At 38.9% G+C, this 19155-nt stretch overlaps 1 long non-coding RNA gene across 1 annotated transcript in view; it reads left to right on the top strand.

The window, feature by feature from the left end:
* The window catches only part of LOC123001322 (uncharacterized), a 265092-nt gene that overhangs the window by 68083 nt on the left and 177854 nt on the right, over window positions 1-19155 (top strand). Inside the window, exon 2 of the long non-coding RNA XR_008958026.1 lies at window positions 6726-6773. This is a non-coding gene — a long non-coding RNA (uncharacterized LOC123001322). The remainder of the gene's footprint in view (window positions 1-6725; window positions 6774-19155) is intronic.

Below are 19155 nucleotides of genomic sequence, written 5' to 3'. Positions count from 1 at the left end.
CTCCAAATAAACGAAGACACTTATCAGACAGGACATTCCAAGGGTTTAGAGATTACCTCCAGGGAGCCAATGGTGAAGACCAGGTTTGGGCAAGGTAGGTCTGCACTCTTCAATTCCCATACCAGTTTACAGTGACAGAGGAAATATCTTGGAGGGAAGAATGTGTACATGAAGAGCTAGCCAGGGCCTTCTAGTCAAAGGAAACAGCATAAATAAGGGGTCTGAAACAGGAGGAAGATGAGATGATTTGCGGTGCCTCAGGATGTTTTAGCAGCTGGTGTGAGGGAACGAATGGGCAGAGATGAGCCTGGAGAAGACAGCTGGGAATATACCTTAGGATGCCTCAGAAGCAGTGGTATGTTGGAGTCAGCCTTGACAGAGTCAACTGCTAACTATTCTAGAAATTTGCAAGGTATTGTTTAACACAGTTTTCATTAAAAATCCAATTATATAAATTTATGATTAAATTATACTTTAATAAGATAATACTTAAGACCTATAGCTTGCTAATTACTTTACTACATTTTGCTATAATCTATGTTCTTGAGATTATTTATGTCTGTTGTATCTGTCCAATTCTATACAGTAGTGTTGTCAACCTTAAAAGTAAAACAGCCAGTCATTTTACCAGCAAAATGGGTTTATTTGGGAATGGCCCAGGAATCCTAATTTGGGACAAACAAGCTATGGCAAACTGTAGTCAAGTCTGGAGATCAAAGGAGAGGAATGTCACTTTATAGAGAAAAGGAGGAAGTTGGGAGGGGCGACTTTGAAGGAAAGGGAGAGTTCAGGGTGGTGATGGTTTCTCTTTGGCTGAGTTGCGGTGTTTCTTATCAGCTGAGCTTATCAGGCCAGAAGAAATTCTTTCTTCCTCCTGCCAGAGCAGTAGTTGCTTCCTGTTGGGAATGCAATTCCTGTTGGGATCTGCAATCAACAACGAGTGGAGTGGTTGAGTGGTCGGGCATGGACCCTCCCTCTTCTCTTCTTCCAAGTCCCATTTTTTTTTTTTTAAAGTAGGCTCCATGCCTAGTGCAGAGCCCATTGTGGGGGTTGAACTCACGACCCTGAGATCAAGACCTGAGCTGAAATCAAGAGCCAGACACTTGACTGAGCCATCCAGGTGCCCCCCAAGTCCCATTTTAAGTGACATTCCCTTTGTTCAGCGTCACAATGTACTACTGTACATCACAATCTATTTTCAGTGACATCACTCTGGTAGCTTGAAATTGGCCATGGTAGGACTATTCACACCACAGTGACAGGCAAGTGCTACAAGTCAGTGTCTTTGCCTCCTTCTAAGAGCTGGTTGTTAAATAGTTACAAGTACTGCACTTCCCAGAACAATATTTTCCCAAGGACAAAATGACATTGAGTTGGGAAGTGATACAATAACCTTTGTTCATTGGGAAAATCATTTTAATTTTTGAGTGGAGGACAGATTTCCTAGACTAGCTGGAAGCTGTGACTTGGTCTTCCTTCATGAAGTCTCATGGGTAAAATCTGTCTCTAGTCCCTGTCCCAGAATTTTTGGCTTTTCATCTCATGCATGCTGTAGATCTCACAGCTGATTATGTTTTCTTCCCATTGGGAAGTCTGAAACCAAATTTGTGATCTACCTCTAACAGTTTTTGCTGTTTCTTTTTTATGCCCTTACCCCAACTTCCTTTTGTTGTGTCATCTTTATTTTTCTCTCTGATACAATATTGTTTTTAAACAATTTTTTCCCCAACTGTATTCTTTGTATTCTAACAAAAGGCTGGCAATAATTAAATAGACAAAGATTTAAGAGGCAGCCTATGGCCTTCAAGGCTCATATTTATTAAAAAAATTAATAAGAACCCATACCTTTCTGTTGTTGGTGGTGACTTTCTTCCACTGGTCTTAGCTTGGGCTTGAGGTTTCTTTAGATAATCAAGGAAGAGGCAGGATACTTACCTTCTCTATTAAATTTGAAAGGGCTTCATGAAAAAGTGAATCTCACCAAAGACTCTTGAAGGAAGAGAGACTAGTGGGGGCTAAATATATGAGATGGTGTTTAGGACATTGCCATGACCTGGTTCCTGGCCTGTGGATAATTACTCCATTGTGGGACAGGATGTGTAATAGACATAATAGTCCAGCTCATCCATGGATGCCCTTGTGTCCTGATAGGAGTCTGTCAACCTTGAGAGTTTCATGAAGGAGGGATTTTTTGAGTTTATGACACATGTCCTAGGGGTCACCCTGGGGAGGAAATCCTTTGCCCTATATCCTTCCATGATCATATTCTACATTTGTTTTATGTGTATTCTTTCATTCAGTCTAATAATCACAACCATTCTGTAAGTGGATATTTTTGCCCTTGAGTTAGAGAAGGAGGAAGTAAGGATTTGGAGTGGTTAAAGAACTTGTCCAAGAGTGGCAGAGACAGGATTTGGGTTCGGACCGCCTGCCTCCAGCACACCTTTGTTCCCCTCCTCAGTATACCCTCTGCACGAATTCGTTTTCAGCTTTGACCCACTCAGAAGGGGAAGGAGGGAGGGAGAGAGCCATGATTGCCCAAGAAGCCAAGAGGACCAGATGCTTCAAAGCAATGTATTTGAAATACTAACAAATGTTAGGTGAATTGTATTTTGCAGAAACCTTAATAACTTCCTCTATCTTCATTATTGTTTTGTTTCTGACCAACAAAAATAATTATGTTAATAATTAAGATAGTGGTAACAGCTAGCATTTACTGAGTGTTTATGCCAGGGCTTTTCTTGAATTGTTAACTAACCCTTACCCCCACCCTATGACTCTGATGTAGGTAGTGCTATTACCCCCATATTAAGTTGAAGAAATTGACAGAGAGCAAGTTAAGGAACTTGTACAAGGCTGTACAGTTTATAAGTACTAAAGCTGAGAGACACCAAATTCTTAGAGCTGTCTTGCAAAATCTATTATGTGTCAAGGCACTGGATGAACTATGGATTTAAAAGCCACAGAAAGTAAAATGTGTTCTTCTTCATAATTGTATTCTGAGGAATATTCTATATATACATAACATCTGCCATCTACAGGGCATTCACATAGAAATTACACTATTCAATCTTACTGTTCTTGAGAAAATAATTCCAGGGTTAGAATTGTTGGATTTCAGAAAGAGGCTGGTGCCCCTCTCACTCCAACCCCAAAGAGGAATTGAAGTGTTAAACACAGTGTCAGAAATGATCTGTGTGTGTGTGTGTGTGTGTGTGTGTGTGTGTGTGTGTGTGTGTGTGTTGGTAAGGAGCAGAGGTGGGAAGAGAGCCAGAGAAAGGAAGAGACTGTTAGAGAGGGTAGGGGCCCAGATTAGATGGATGCTTTCAGTTTGCAATACAGGACTCATGGAACGGACTCGATCTTTTATCTTAATTCCGGAACTGGTATAAAGAGTTGCACTTGTATCCGGTAAATCAGGCATTTCTATAAAACTTAATTTCTTTCTGTGCTCCCCACTCTCAACTATAATTAGAATAAGCACAGACAAAAAAAGAAATGGCTGGTCACATGCCTGACATATATATGTTTATTGAGTTTCTAAACTAATTGTGGGCAACTGAAACATTTCATCTGTCCTCTTGATGCTGTCTGGGTAGCCCACATTCAAGCAATGAGCTTAGAGCTGGTATCTGGAAAAGCAGGGGCTCTGAGCCTGCTTCATGTGTGGCCCAAAAGATAAAGCCACCGATTCCCTCTGATTTTTCCTGAACAATGACCCTTAACATAGTTATTCTACTTGTTGGCATACTGTTTTTGATATATCATACCTTTTTAGATAAAGAACAGTGGTACTTCGGTTCTGTGCTATAATGGATAATGCAGGGTTTTATTTGGGGTTTATTTTAAATAAAGAGATTTGCCATCCTGGGGTATGACTGTGGGGATTAAAAGCAAAAGTGATATTGTTCGAAACTCAAGCTTCCCTGATATTATGATATCTGTTTGCTATGGTCCTGAAATATAGAACACTTTCTCTATTGTAGTATACTTTGTGGACAGGTGACTTAAGAAAAAAAACAAAAAAAAAAACCCCAAACTAAACCCCAAAACTACCCTCTCCACAGGTATTGTGCAATAGGAGGAACTCAGCTCACTCCATTTATAAATCTAATTGTCTGCTCTCAGAGCTAGGAGAATATGCTGTCTTGCACTTTCTGAACCTAATACCAGCTGCTTTACCAAGGCTTTCATCAGTATCACCTGGACTTTGGCCACAACCTTCTCACTACTCTGGGCCCTTTTTATGTTTCCCATCTCTTTTCCAAATTTCCCTATCCAGTACCCTCTCTGTGATCTCTTTAAAATGCAAATTTGACCTTATCTGTGCCTCCACAAAGCCCTTTAATTACTTGGTGGCCTGAAATATAAAGTCTCACCTTCTTAGCCTAACACAGAAGACCTTGCATGATGTGACCTTTGCCCCTTCTGGAGTTTTTCTCCAGTAGTCTGTGGTCTAATTATTACAGGGAAACCCACTCATTTTATATATATATATGTAATGTAATTTTTGCAACAATCTTATGAGGTTGGGGTCATAATTCTCACTTTATAAATGGGGATTGGGGATCCTGGACTTCAGAGGGAGTAAATTGTCCTAGTGACAGCACTGGGACTCAAAACTTACCCATATGACAAATTTTTAATCACTTTCTTACACTGCCTAATGGTTTTGTCATTGAAACTTCAAAATTTACCTAACAAAACCAGTGTAAGAAAACTACCCCTTACTCTTCACTTCCACCATATTTTGGTTGGTTCTTATGCAAAACTATGAGTATCCTTCAGAGCCCTGGAACCTGGTCTCAGTAAGGGTCTGGAACCTGGAAAGGAAGCACCGGAAGTCAGGGAGGGCTTGTGTCAGTGTCTCACTCCTGCTTTCTCCTCCATTCCTCTTTCCCTGCAGAGTGACTTTCTCATGTGTCAGAAGATAGCTTGCTCACAGGCCTGGAGATAACCTGTATTAGAATTTTAATTGTGGGGGTGCCTGGGTGACTCAGTCATTAAGGGTCTGCCTTCGGCTCAGGGCGTGATCCCAGAGTCCTGGGATCGAGCCCCACATCGGGGTCCTTGCCCTGCTGGGATCCTGCTTCTTCCTCTCCCACTCCCCCGGCATGTGTTCCCTCTCTCGCTGGCTGTTTGTCTGTCAAATGAATAAATAAAATCTTTTAAAAAAATTAAAAAAAAGAATTTTAATTGTGACACAGCTCACCAGGAGATGAGATCTGATTGGCTCCTCTTGGATCAGGTGACTGCAATATTGAATCAAGTGTGAGTCATAAACATGGCTGCAGAGGCGCCATCTTTCTGAGTGACCTAAAAAATGACCCCCCAAAAGTTAAGCATTTAAAATGTTCTCTATTAGTTAATAAAACATAATCATAGAATTTGGTTTATTTCAGAGTTCCAGTTTTTGGTGGTGTTTATTCCAAAAACATTTGGTGGGGGTAAGGACTATTTCAAGTTACTTACATACAGCTATACATTCAAGGCAATGTTATTAATGATAAACATAGGAAATAGCTTTCCTGCCGATGCCTAAACTGCCCCTACCCACTGAAGGAGCAGTGTGGTTGTCTCTCTCTCACATCTGGTGTGGGGTTTTAGGGAGTCAAGGTGGCCACTGAGATTTTGTATGTTGAAGCCTCCGTCCTTTTCCCCAAATATGCTCTTGAATAACTTTTCTAACTCCTTGTGGACGTTATATGCTTTGATTAGAATGGAAGTAGAGCCTTTCTTGAAAACAAGTTTAAAGGAGACTAAATCTTGCATGAAGTCACCGGTACCCAAAGGGAGTGAGCGGGACACTTGACCGGAGGCCAAGGGCCCGGTGACAGACTTGGCCACATCACAGCTGTGCCCAGATGCAGGACCCACACTGCGGACATGCTCTGCGATTGTGCCAAAGCCTATGGGAGGTCTTAGGCAACAGCCAGACACTGTGAAGGCCCTTTGCTCCTGGTCTTGGAATAGTTCAGTGACAGTGGAAGCTTGATGGCAGCTCTGGCCTTTTCTGGGCAGTCCGGGCGAAGTTCTTAATGACTCCACTCCTGAGCTAAGCGTGAGGGGTGCCATCCAGCATGAGTGCACAATCCTATGTGATAGCCAAAACTCAAACACACAATGTTTACTTCTATATCAAAAGCAAGTTATTTCATTTTTTGGAGTCTCAGTTTCTTCATCTGTAATGTGGGGAGAATGATACCTTCCTCATGAGGTTAAGTATTAAGTGAGAAAAAAATACAGTGTATATTGCATTGCAATGCATACAGCAAGCATTTAATAAATGGTAAAGATGCAGCTATTTATTTGTGTTCTACCTTGTTTTATAAATAACACGAATGATTTGTAAAGCCTCAGAAAAAGATGCTTATCACTACTTCTGTGATTGGCACCTTAGCTCTCTGTTTATTGGGAAAAATAGTCTACTTCAACAACAACACAGTCATTCTTCACTTATTTTTTCTTATATGTAAACACAGTGTGCTGCCATCAGGAGGCTGGGCTGGCAAGAGAGGGGCTGGGTTCCACTTTCATGTCTATCATTAAACCCAGCAGCTGTGCAGGGTCTGAAAAAGGGTGTGACTTCTCTGGGCCTGTGCGTCCTTGTCAGACGTCTGGCCCACATCACAGGCTTGCTATAACCAGTAGAAATAATAGCTGGGGGAAGGCTTTGGAAAAAAAAGAAAGTTTTTAAGTCTTATAAACTCAATTTGTGCTTACAGGGTCCACAGCAGAAACGTCCCTACTGAGGAATTCACTACAGGCCCTCTGTAAGTAGAGACCACTCTGGGAGGAGTGCAGAAGGAAAAGCACTGATTTGTGCCGGAAACCTAGTGGTCTTCTGTGGGAGAAATCTATACATTTAATTACCCTTATTGCCATTAATTTAATTCTTGCAGCAATGAGAATGGATACAGTTTCATTGAGGACCTCGAATGTAATTCTATAAATGCAAATAGAGCTTGTTGCCTGAATTGGCACATTTTTAGAAATAACTATTCCTAGACTGAAGTTTCTTCTGTACATTAGCCACTCATTCTCCCCTCATCCTCAAGGGGGAGCATTTCCTCATGGACACTCAGGGCCACCACACTGGTGGAGCCCCTAGCAGAAGACAGGAGGGGCTCATAGCTCTCACCCTGCATTGGCTTTTTTTTCTCATTACTCTTGGAAAATATGAAGTCAGGCTGGGCTGCTTTCTCTTCACGAGACACGTATTGTTATCTCTATCCTCATCCTTACAAATAACAGTAGTCATAAATAATGACTCCCCAAACCTTGGGTGAAATATGGTCACCTCTCTTATTTTTCAACCAAATCCTATCTGAGTTCTCTGTCAGAATAGTAGGAAGTTTGGCTTTTTTTTTTTTTTTTTTTTAAGTCGCCATCTCTTCACATTTCCAAGAGCCACAAATTAGATTCTAGGAGCAGGAAGAATGTGAAGGTTATTCAGATTTTTACATGCAGGAGGGGACACTCTGATCATTACCTATCGCTGCCTTATGGGGTTTCTGTTGACAGTTGTTCCTGAGTAGTCTGGGTGATTCTGGAAACTGATGAACCAGGTCTTGGCTCCTTTGAGAGAGTTGAACCTATTTCCTCAATGCCTAATTTTTCAAGAGTGCCCCTCGCTTCACTTAGGTTCCCACAGTCATGGTTCTTGGTTCTTAACAGTTTTATTCTGTCCAGAGTTATCTCTCAAGCCTCCAGGTAGCTGGGCCGTTGCACCCATTTGAATCCTAGTCTCCTTTCCCTCGTAGGAGTCAGACAGATTGTAGTTTTCAACAGTCACAACACAGAAAGATCTTGTTACATTGCCTTTTTAGCTGTGAGGCTAGCACCCTCCTCTTCTAAGGGTGGCTATGCTGATGCCCTCTGCAAAAATGAATAGGCCGAGGAAGCCCCCCTTCCCTAACATTATCGCTACCTTCTCGCTCTTCTAATGGCAAGGACCCCAAGAGTGCCCAGAGGAGTTCTGTCCCTCTACACTGGGGAAGGGAACTACTACTAATGCCTCAAAGTGATGTGCCCTTCTAAAGACCACCTAGATAGTTGATGGTTCTGCTTTTAGGGAGCAGAGAAGAGAAAAAGCAGAAATGTAATATCATCGGGCATTTTAGCACCTAACAATAAAAGCAAATTTATTGAGCACGTGTTCTTTGTCGGCACCATGCTAAGACTTTATAGGTATTCTATTTGTTAAGCTAGTGAGGACAGAGCCAGAACCCAGCCTCAGAGCTGGCTGATCCCTAGGTTCGGCTGCTGCTTCCTGCTCTGGGTAGATGCAGCCCCATGGCTCCCAGCTGTGTGAGCAGAGGGCAGGCTCCCCAAGGCCCCTCTGCAAACACCTTTGTGTGCTGTCCAGACTGCACAACCCCCGTATCCCTGCCCAAACCCACACTTTAACCTGACAAAGAGCATGGTTTTTAAGCACGAGAGCTCAGGGTCGGGACGACCTGGCTATGACTATAGGCTGCCTCACAACTGATCCTGGGACCTTTGACAAGCTACTTTATTTCATTTGATCTTGGTTTCTCCATCAGTTCAATGGGAAAATACCTACCTCATGAGGTTTTTTGTGAGGCTAAATCATTTTTTAAAAAAGATTTTATTTATTTATTTGAGAGAGAAAGAGAGGGTGAGCAAGCACAGTGGGTGGTGTGTTTGAGGGAGAAGCAGGCCCTCCCCTGAGCAGGGAGCCTGACGTGGGTCTGGATCCCAGGACCCTGGGATCGTGACCTGAGCCGAAGGCAGATGCTTAACCAACTGAGCCACCCAGGTGCCCCGAGGCTAAATGATTTTTATTCATATAGAGTGCTCAGACTTAGCACATAGTAGATACTTAATGAATAGGTTCTGAAAAATTATCATTTTAACCCTGTACCATCAGTGAAGGACTAGCAGGAAAGGGATGGGATACAGAGGACAATTTCATGGAACAAGGCTTTTAGGTTTGGCATTGTTGGTGGCCTTAGAAGAGAAGGGTAAGGAGTGGAGGGCCCAGGAGGGTCACACATGGTTCCCCAGGGAGGTGAATTGGTAAGCGTCCAGGGCAGAGTCCGTGTTCAGGAATAATAGATGTACGTGTATCCAAGGTAGCATGTTTCTCTAAGGTGCATGTTCTTTCGACACCTGAAGCACAATGGCAGGTGATGAGCAAAGAACAAAGGGAGCCCCATTGTCTAGAAGTCTCATCCACTAGTACCTTCCATCACCACTGAACTAGGTGCTGTCCTGGGCCAACAGGTCACTGCTTCCACTAAAAATCCTTAAACTTTGACTCTTTGAGGCAGCAGTCAGTGACAATGACGGCTCCTAAGACAATGAGAGCACACAAATATCTGCATAGTACTGAGCTCCGTGATGAAAATACAGTTGACAATTTTTTGTGAACCAATGGCTTCTGAAGCATGAAAGAACATTTTCAGAAATACATAGATGCTGTAATCCTATCTCATGACTCAGGAATTTGCAGAAGAGTCTAGTGTGTGATGTTCTTGTTTTAGCCAAGAGTACTTGTTCTCTGAGATTATCCATGAAGGAGAGGACTATCGTATCCATGGAATATCTTGGTTCATTTTCCTGTTTTAAAAATTATGCATCAACTAGTAATCATGGCTAAGGACTAGAGGATAGAAGAGAAGGGATGACAGTGGGAGGAACTGAGAAATCATGCGTCAATATGGAAAAGTTAGATGGTCTTCTTTCTTAAGAAAAGCATCCTAGTAAAGTCCACTGCCACCTCATTTCTCCTGACTGAATATCCAGAAACTTTTATTGTCACCACTAATAATATATGTCTTTAGGGTCTTGCAGATGTCAAAGAAAAGTGTGAGGATTTCAATATAGATTATGCAAAAATAAATAGGATTTGAGGCGTTCAGGAAGTTGGGGTCATTATCAGCTTCCTGGATGATAGAAAGGCACCAGGTGAATCAAGACACTGACAAAGTGATGCTTATCCTTGGCAGGCTACTCAAGAGGAAAAGATGAGAGAAAGATAATCTCAAGTGCTGACCTCATTGCACCAAGGTTTCTGGCTAGGAAAGTCAAATTCAGGGTAACCCTCATGTCTCCAGTGTGCTGGAAAAAGAGAAACATACCTTGTCTCTAACATACCATGTGCTTTTCATTTCATACGGGCTTTATATGTGGTTTGAAACTTTCATTGCTGGTAACATGAGCTATATTGCCAAGTGGTCCCTGTACATTTGGTGTGGAGCAACGGAAATAGTGTTGGACCAGGAGACAGAAGACCTGGGTCCTTGTCCTGCCCCTGTTTATTAGCTGTGTGACCTGGCATAAGTTGCTTAATATCTCTGATCTCTTTATTTATTTATTTTTTCTCTTTTCAAATTTATATTTAAATTCTAGTTAGTGAACATACACTGCAATATTGGTTTCAGGAGTAGAATTCAGTGATTCATCACTTACATACAACACCCAGTGCTTATCATAACAAGTACCCTCCATCACACCCACCACCATCTAGCCCACGAACGAGGAAACTAGTACCTGACCTCCGGCCTTACAAAGTGGTTGTGAGAATAAAATTAGGTAATGTGAATTAAATTAGGTAAATTAGGTAATGTGAATTAAAACAAAATTTGGACAAAAATGATGCAAGCAGTTAACATATTAGGGAATTATTGCAGATAAAATTGACCATGGGCTCTTCTTGTAACTCCATTTGGGGCATGCTGCCAAATTTCACAAAACCAATCTATTCTCAAGCACCATTTTCTAATTGCATATTGACCTATTGACTCTTTGCAATCTGCATTTGACCTCTTCTGTTTTCTAAAATTGTTTTCTTCAAAGTCACTTGTGACTTCCTAATCACTAAATTTCATGTTTATTTTTCATCAGTTTTCATCCTCAATCCCTTGGAAGCTATGGGTGCTGCTTATCATCTACTTGAAATTTCCTTTTACTTGGGTGACTCTGAGCTCTTCAAGTTTCCCTCTGATGTGTATGGCTTCTCCACTGATTTCTCTTTTTTATACTTGTTAGGACTAGGCATCCACCGAGCTTTTGCCCTCATTCCCCTTCTCTCCTTCCATGGTGATTCTATTCATCACGAGTCTTCTTCAGATTTTCCCATGAAAACCTTAGAACCATTATGTTCATTCAACTTTGGCATCAACATTCCTTCCATCTCTTTCCCCCATCAGCTTTTTTCTGACTTGCAAACTTGATAACGACTTATTATTTTATGAGTCACACATGTGAGGAACTTAATTTATTTTGGGTTTATGCCCCTCCCCAACCAGTGATCAATCTTGCCAACTGTCCTCCAAAATGTTCTTATTGCCATCCTCAAATCTAGACTTTCATCACGTCCTCCCAGGATTCCCTTAAAAACATCAAACCTATGGGGTAATCCTTTTAGAAGCAGAAGTCCAATCATTTCTGATTATTCTCTTATTCACAAGGATCCTCTGACTCTCCCATACATGGGACCATAGCATAGTGGGGCTGGAAGTCAGGGATGTATTCCTGACTTCCACACAAGTTCTATATTCCAACCAAACTAACAATTCTTTGATCCCAAAACATCCAATATTTATCACATTAATGAATAAGTGAGTGAATGAATATATACTCAATCTTCATTTCTTGTTTCTGGCCCTATTTCTTTCCGTTCATTTTTTCAAGTCAACTACCTGCAGTCACTTCCATCTCTCAAAACTCTACTGACTCTTTGAGACTCTATAAATACTTCCTCCTCCTTGAAGCTTTCCCTGATCACATCAACGAGCATAATCACTCTCCCTCTGAGATTAGAGAATTCACTGATGATCATATGGTACTTATTATAGTCCCTTGTATTCCTAAGTGATACTTCTTTTCCCCTTAGATTTAGTGCATACCGGAAGGTGAGACCGTGCCTCCTTCATCCTTGTAACCCACACTGCCTAGCATACTGCCTTGTATGTAGTGGAATTAAAATGAATGATATTGCTTGAAGAAGCTCTCATTTTGGTTGATTTATTTTTTTTCTTTTTTAAAGATTTTATTTATTTATTTGACAGAGAGAGAGAGAGCCAGCGAGAGAGGGAACACAAGCAGGGGGAGTGGGAGAGGAAGAAGCAGGCTCATAGCGGAGGAGTCTGATGTGGGGCTCGATCCCAGAACTCTGGGATCATGCCCTGAGCTGAAGGCAGACGCTTAACAACTGTGCCACCCAGGCACCCCTCATTTTGGTTGATTTAAAACTAGCTCTCAAACTATTAGCTTAAAAACACAGGAGCATCGTTACTGCTCTCCTAGGTCAGACTATTATCTGTCAGTATTCAATTGCTGTCCTTGAGGCTCTATTACTTGATTGAGGCTTACTCTGTACCAGACACGATGGCACATATTTGCCAAGGGTCATATATAACCCTCATAGAAACTTTTAAAGTAGGTATAATGTTATCATCACTTTATAGATGTGGAAAGCGGAGCTCAGAGAGGTTAAATAAAATGCAAAGATCACATAGCTAGCAAATGGCAGAGTTGAGACTTGAGCTACTAAGGATGTGGTCTTAGCCTTGATTATATAATAAATCTTACGGCCAGAGATTTTGCTTGGTACATCCTAGTTTTCTTCCCTAACCCACATTGACTTATTTATCCATGTTCTTAATTTAGCTTCTTAAAAATTAATTTCTATTTTTAACTTGTGCTAACTCTTATGTGCATGAGTTGAGTCTTGTCCTAATCTCCTTTGGCTTGGATGTAACCCTTGGGAAAGTACTGCCATGTCTTAATGTACTCAGCTGTTAACTGAAGGGAATAAAGTCATAGATGTTTCTAGTGGCAGCTGTCTGCGAACCCCTGCCATGTTTAAAAACAAACTTAGAAAAGTAGGCTCCTGGGGCCAAAGAACCATGTGTAATTTATTGTTAAGATGGAAAATACTTCAGGAAGCCTAAGAGGAAAAAGAAATCCTTTCACCTACTTCCTGCAGGAGCTCCGAACAGCCAGCTATATATTTTTCCACTTAGAGTGGTAGGTTTTCCCTTCTGAAATTCACAGAGGACTTTGTGGGGACTATGAAATGATGCAGAATCTCACTCAAGTAACTTTCAAGATTGTAGTGCTTGTCTTCCACAAAGCTGATGTGCAATGACCTCTAGCAATGACATGTTTTTTTCAAAATAAAGCAGTCAAATCAATCAAGCATTTATTGAGTAGACACTATGTGCCTATCTCAGTTTACATTGTGGCAATCTTTGGGTTCCCTAGAATCAGGATATCAAATACACGGCAAGTGCTCAGTAAATATGTGTTAAAATGAAATTATTATAGCCTTGATACTGAAGTGTTCTCTCTGAAATAGCCTTTATTTTTTCACATAAAAAATGAGAGAAGTAGACTAGGTGATCCGAAAGTCCCTTTCAAGTTTTAAACAATACAGTAACAACAACAACAACAACAACAACAAAAAATATGCTTTCAAAAATTATTCTATACTCTGGTGCCTTACTCAGGGGGGCATATAGAATGCATAATTCTATGAATTGGATATATATCATGCAAGACATTACTTAGCCTTGAGGATGATCCAATGTAGTAAATAAGGCTATATACAGGTTCTAGTCAAGAATATTTATGTTAAATAACCAGTAAGAATATACAATGAAAAAATGTATCATTTACCATAGTAAAAAACTCAAGAAAAAATTTATATAAGCTGTGTAGAATCTGTATGGAGAAAACTATAAAGCTTTACTGTGGGATATAAACAGGGCCAACAAATGGATACATCTAATATGTCCTTAGATAAGAAGTCTCAATTTAGTTAAATAAATGGATAAGTTGAGCCCCATTTAGACTCTTTTTGGGAACATGATTAAAGTTAAAAGTGACTTGTAAGAATGATATGTATGAGAATACACCAGCACTTTTGAAAAGAAGAATAATGACGTTTTTCTTCCCCAGCCAACATCATATTTTATTATGAAGCTATAATAATCAGAAGTTTGGTATTGGTATCAGAAAGAACAGATAGATCAATAGAATAGAAAGGATATCCTAAAAAACATATAGTCTTGTAATAATTTAGTATATAATTTCAAATCAGCAGGTCTGTTAGTCTAGATGAGGTCAAGTAACAAATTATTGTCAAATCTCACTAGACTAATACAACCTAAGTTTATATCATGCCCATTCTGTAGTCCAGTGCAGGTCACAGGATAAGGAGGTTTCAGAAAGAAGGCTGACAGAGTCTCCACTATCTTGTAGGTGATATATACGGCCTTCATGATTACAAAGCAAGATCGCTAGTGGAGACCTCGTACCTGATCTTAAATGTTTTGCCTAGAAGTAACAAATTTACAGAGCTCATGACCTGCCTGATTGCAAGAGGGTTGAGAAATATGAGTAAGTCTTGGATATTTTGTGGGAAATAAATGTCTCTGCCACAATGGAGAATATATGGATTTTTTTTTAATGGTGTATGAGCAAACTGATTCAGTATTTTGATTAACTGATTAACATTTTCAGATAAACTAAAGCCAAGATAATCTCTTGCCAGCCAAAATACATTATAGGAAATGGTAAAATAAGTTTTTCAGGCTGAAAGGACATGACAGCAGATGAAACTTGAATCTTCAGGAAGGAATAAAGAACATCAAAAATGTAAACATGTGGGTAAAAAATACATTTTTCTCTTAATCTCTTTGAAAGAAACTGATGGTTTTAAAGTATTAACACTGCATTGTGGGGTTTATAACACATGTAAGTGTAACATATATGATAATAGGCAAAGGAAGGCGATTGAAAGGAATTATACTTTGCTAGTTGGTTATATTTTATGTGAAGTGATACAATATTAACTATGAATAGACTATGATATATTAAAGATGCATTTCATGATCCAAGAGTAACCACAAAAAAGACATATAGCTAGAGGACAGTAGAAAAATTTTAAAAAGAATATTAAAATCAATTTTTTAAAAAGATTTTATTTATTTATTTTTAAAGATTTTATGTATTTATTTGTCAGAGAAAGAGAGATAGTGCACAAGCATGGGGAGCAGCAGAGGGAGAGGGAGAAGAAGGCTCCCTGCTGAGCAAGGAGCCCGATGCAGGACTCGATACCAGGACCCTGGGATCATGACATGAGCCAAACGCAGACACTTAGCCAACTGCACCATCCAGGCATCCCAAGATTTTATTTATTTATTTGAGAGAGAGAGAGAGCACACAAGCGGGATGGGGGGAGGGGCAGAAGGAGAAGGAGAAGCAGACTTTCTGCTGAGCAGGGAGCCTGTTCCCTGGGCTCAATTCCCCGGACTTTGAGATTATGACCTGAGCTGAAGGCAGATGCTTAACTGAGTGAGCCACGCAGGCACCCCTAAAATCAATTTAATTAACCAATAAGAAGGCATACAGTTAGCAACAGAGCATGATCCATAACAAAGACATGTGTTAAGGAGTAAACAAAGACCAAAATGGTAGACTTAACACCCAATCATATCAACGATTACATTAAATATAAGTGCCACATAAGAGACAGAGATGATCAAACTGGGTAAAAAAAAAAAAAAAAAAAAAGCAAAGCCCAACTCTATGCTATTGACAAGAGATACATATTAAATACAAAAGTGCAGAGAGTTTGAACTTAAAAGGATGGAAAAAGATATACTTTGCAACAATAAACAAGAAAATTGGTGTGACTATGTTGATATTGACAAAATAGGCTTGAAGATAAGGAATATCATGAGATAAAGAAGGACATTGTTCAATTAATAAACTGGTCAATTCATTGGGAAGACATAGTAGTCCTAAATGTGTATACACCAAGTAATAGAGATTAAAAATACATGAAGCAAAAGCAACCACAGCTGAAGGGAGAAGAAAGACCTATACAAATTATAGGTGGAGAATTTAAAATACTTCTCTCAGTAAGTTATATAATGAAAAAGAAATCAACAGGGATATAGATAATTTGTACAATATTATGCAACTGCATATTAAATGTTCTTGTTAAGTGCATATTGAATGTTTACTGAGATAGACCATATGCTAGATTATGAAACAAGTCACACAATTTAAAAAATTGAATTAATAAGAGTATGTTCTCTGATAGCAACACAATTAAACCAGAAATAGTAATAACAGCATGTCCAAAAAGTTCCAAATATTTGAATATTAAAAAACACGTTTCTATTTAACCCATGGGTCAAGAAGGAAACCACCAGGGAAATGATAATAAGAAGGGATTATGTATTCAACAACTTTAGATGAAATTTAAAATATCTTAAAATGTAAATATTACCAACATATACACAGGAAGAAATAGACAATATGTGTATTTCTGTGTCTGTTTTAAAAATGGAATTTATTTTTAAAACTTCCTAAAAGAATACTGCAGGCCCAGATGGTGTCAGTGTTAAATTTTATCAAATATTTAAAGAAGTAATAATATCATTCTTTTGCAAACTCTTTTTAGAGAACACTTCTCTACTTTTTTTTTTTTTGTGGTAGCATAACCCCAATAGTAACTTGACAAAGATAGTACAAAAAATAACAGAACTATAACAGAATAATAAGCCTCATAAACAGAGATGTGAAAATCCTTGACAAAATATTCGCAAATCAAATACAAAAATATATGAAAAGGATAACAGAATAACGAGCCTCATAAACATAGATGAAAATCCTTGACAAAATATTGGCAAATCAAATACAAAAATATATGAAAAGGATAATATAGCATGACTAAGTAAGCTTTTTCCCAAGAATGCAAGACTGAGCTACCACTCAAAAATCTATCAATGTAATTCATGACATTAACAGAATAATAGAACAAAGCCATATGATGAAATCAATACATGCGGGAAAAGTGTTTGTCAAATATCAACATTAATTCATGAAAAAAACCCCTCTCAATATAGAAACAGAAGGAAACAGTCTCAGTCTAATAAAAGAATCTACAGTGAGACAAAACAAAACAAAATAAAACAGGGAACAATACACTTAGTGGTAAAAAGCTGAATGCTTCTTCCTAAGATGAGAAACTACACAAGAATATCTGCTCTCACTATTTCTATTCAGTTTGGTACTGGAGGTCCTAGCCAGTGCACCAAAGTAAGTTTTAAAAAAGTAAAATCACAAACACTGGAAGAGAAGAAGTAGCACTATCTCTACCAAGGAACCTTAAAAAAAAAAAAAAGAAGAAGAAGAAAGGAAACCCTACTAGAAGTAGTAGGATAAGGTAATGTTTCTAGGGTTTAAGGCAAGCATGCAAAAGTCAAATGGATTTCTATATATTCGCATAAAATTGAAAAATAAAATTAAGAAAAATCCATTTATAATAGCAATCAAGCAAAACATTGAGAAAGTAAACAAAAAATATATGAGTTCTCTACTGATAACTGCAAAATATTGCCGAGAGAAATAAAAGACAATCTAAATAAATGAAGTGATATATCATTTCTTGAACCAAAAGACTACATATTTTTAAGATGTCTATTTTCTCTAAACTGACCTACAGATTCAATACAATCTAAAAAAAATCTCAACAGATTTTTCAGTAGAAATTGACAAGTTGATTTAAAAATGTATATAGAAATCCACAGGATACAGCATAGTCAGAGCAATCAGTACCTGATTTCAAGACTCACCATAAAGGCTACTGTAATCAAGATGACATGGTATGGATGAAAGAGAGAAAGACATCAAAGGAGCACAACAGAGAATCCAGAAATAGACACCCACATACATGGTCATTGATTTTCAAACAGGCACCAAGACAATTCAATGAAAAAAAAAAAAAAAAGGAAAAGCCTTTTCATAAATGACACTGGAATAACTGGATATAGAACAAAAATTAACCTCATTCCCTACCCCACACCACACTAAAAAATTAATTTGAGATGGATTACAGACCTGGGTGAGAAAGCTATAACTCCAAAGTAAAGGAGAGGTAAGTGGTACTCAGGACTCATAACGAGGGCATGAGGATTTTAGATACTGAAAGGACCCTATAATCAATTCTCTCTGCATTATAGATGAGAAAATTAGCTTAAAGAGATAAACAATTTGCCCAACACTACTCTGATAGTGTATCTTGGTAAGAGTATCTTATATTCTCATTTCAGTTCCTCCTACATTTTAGGATTCTCCAGAAAGCTAATCCTGACAGTGTCAAGGGAGCCTGATGGTATCCCAAGTCCAACTGTGACAGTTTATTGTCTGCATTCAAATCTAAGACTACCACACATCAATCAAAATATAGAGTCAGGCTGTAAATGAGCACTGCTGATCTGATATATGGGGGAAAAAAAGAAGCTGAGAATAAGAGTGCTGGTGCGTCATATCTGATCCATGAGACATGATCTATCAATTAAAGGACCATCCAGCAAATGTATACTGAACATTCTTTTCAGGTCAGGAAATCACAGAGATAGAACAAGTGGTAAAACATTATTCTAATCCAGTATCCATAGCTATTTCTTTAAAAAGTTATCAGTTGATGGCTTTATGCAAAACACTTTATGTACACGATTTAATTTAATTTAATCTCTACAAAATTCTGGTTGGTAAGGATTTTTTTCCCTCTATTTTATAGGAGAGAAAACTGACAGAGTAGTTAAATTGCTTTGTTCATGGTTACAAGATTCTTAGGTAGTGGGGTCAGGATTCAAAGTCAGGTTTGCTTGATTTCAGAACTCAAACTGTTAACTTCTCTACAAAATTGTCTCATGCTACTACTACTAATGGCTACTAGTTATTCATCTCCACTTATGCCAGGCACATTAAACTATGTCTTCTATATACAGTTATATATATACTTATGTGTTTATGTATTTATATCTATAAACATCTATCTACCATACATATATTACACATGTACTACCCAACATCTCTGGTCCTTGCAGAAGAGGTTTACTATTGCCAAAACAAAGATAAAACGGAGGTTCAAAGAAGTTAAGAAATTTTCCTGTAGTTAAATAACTAGTAATTATACCCCGGATTTGAAACTAGGTATGTTTAGAATCAAATTCAATGCCTTTGCAATGACAACGTCTTCCCAATATTTGAATCTGCCAACTCTGATGGCACTGAGGGGAGGGCTTCGTGGGACCTGAACAACAGGAAAAACAAATCAAGGCACAATTTCCTGGCGGTTAGAGACAAACACTCCAATGCCACCAC

This window comes from Ursus arctos, unplaced genomic scaffold (assembly GCF_023065955.2).
Source record: "Ursus arctos isolate Adak ecotype North America unplaced genomic scaffold, UrsArc2.0 scaffold_7, whole genome shotgun sequence".
NCBI lineage: Eukaryota > Metazoa > Chordata > Mammalia > Carnivora > Ursidae > Ursus > Ursus arctos.
The sequence above is the reverse complement of the archived record's forward strand: the minus strand, read 5'-3'. Positions and strand labels throughout refer to the sequence as shown.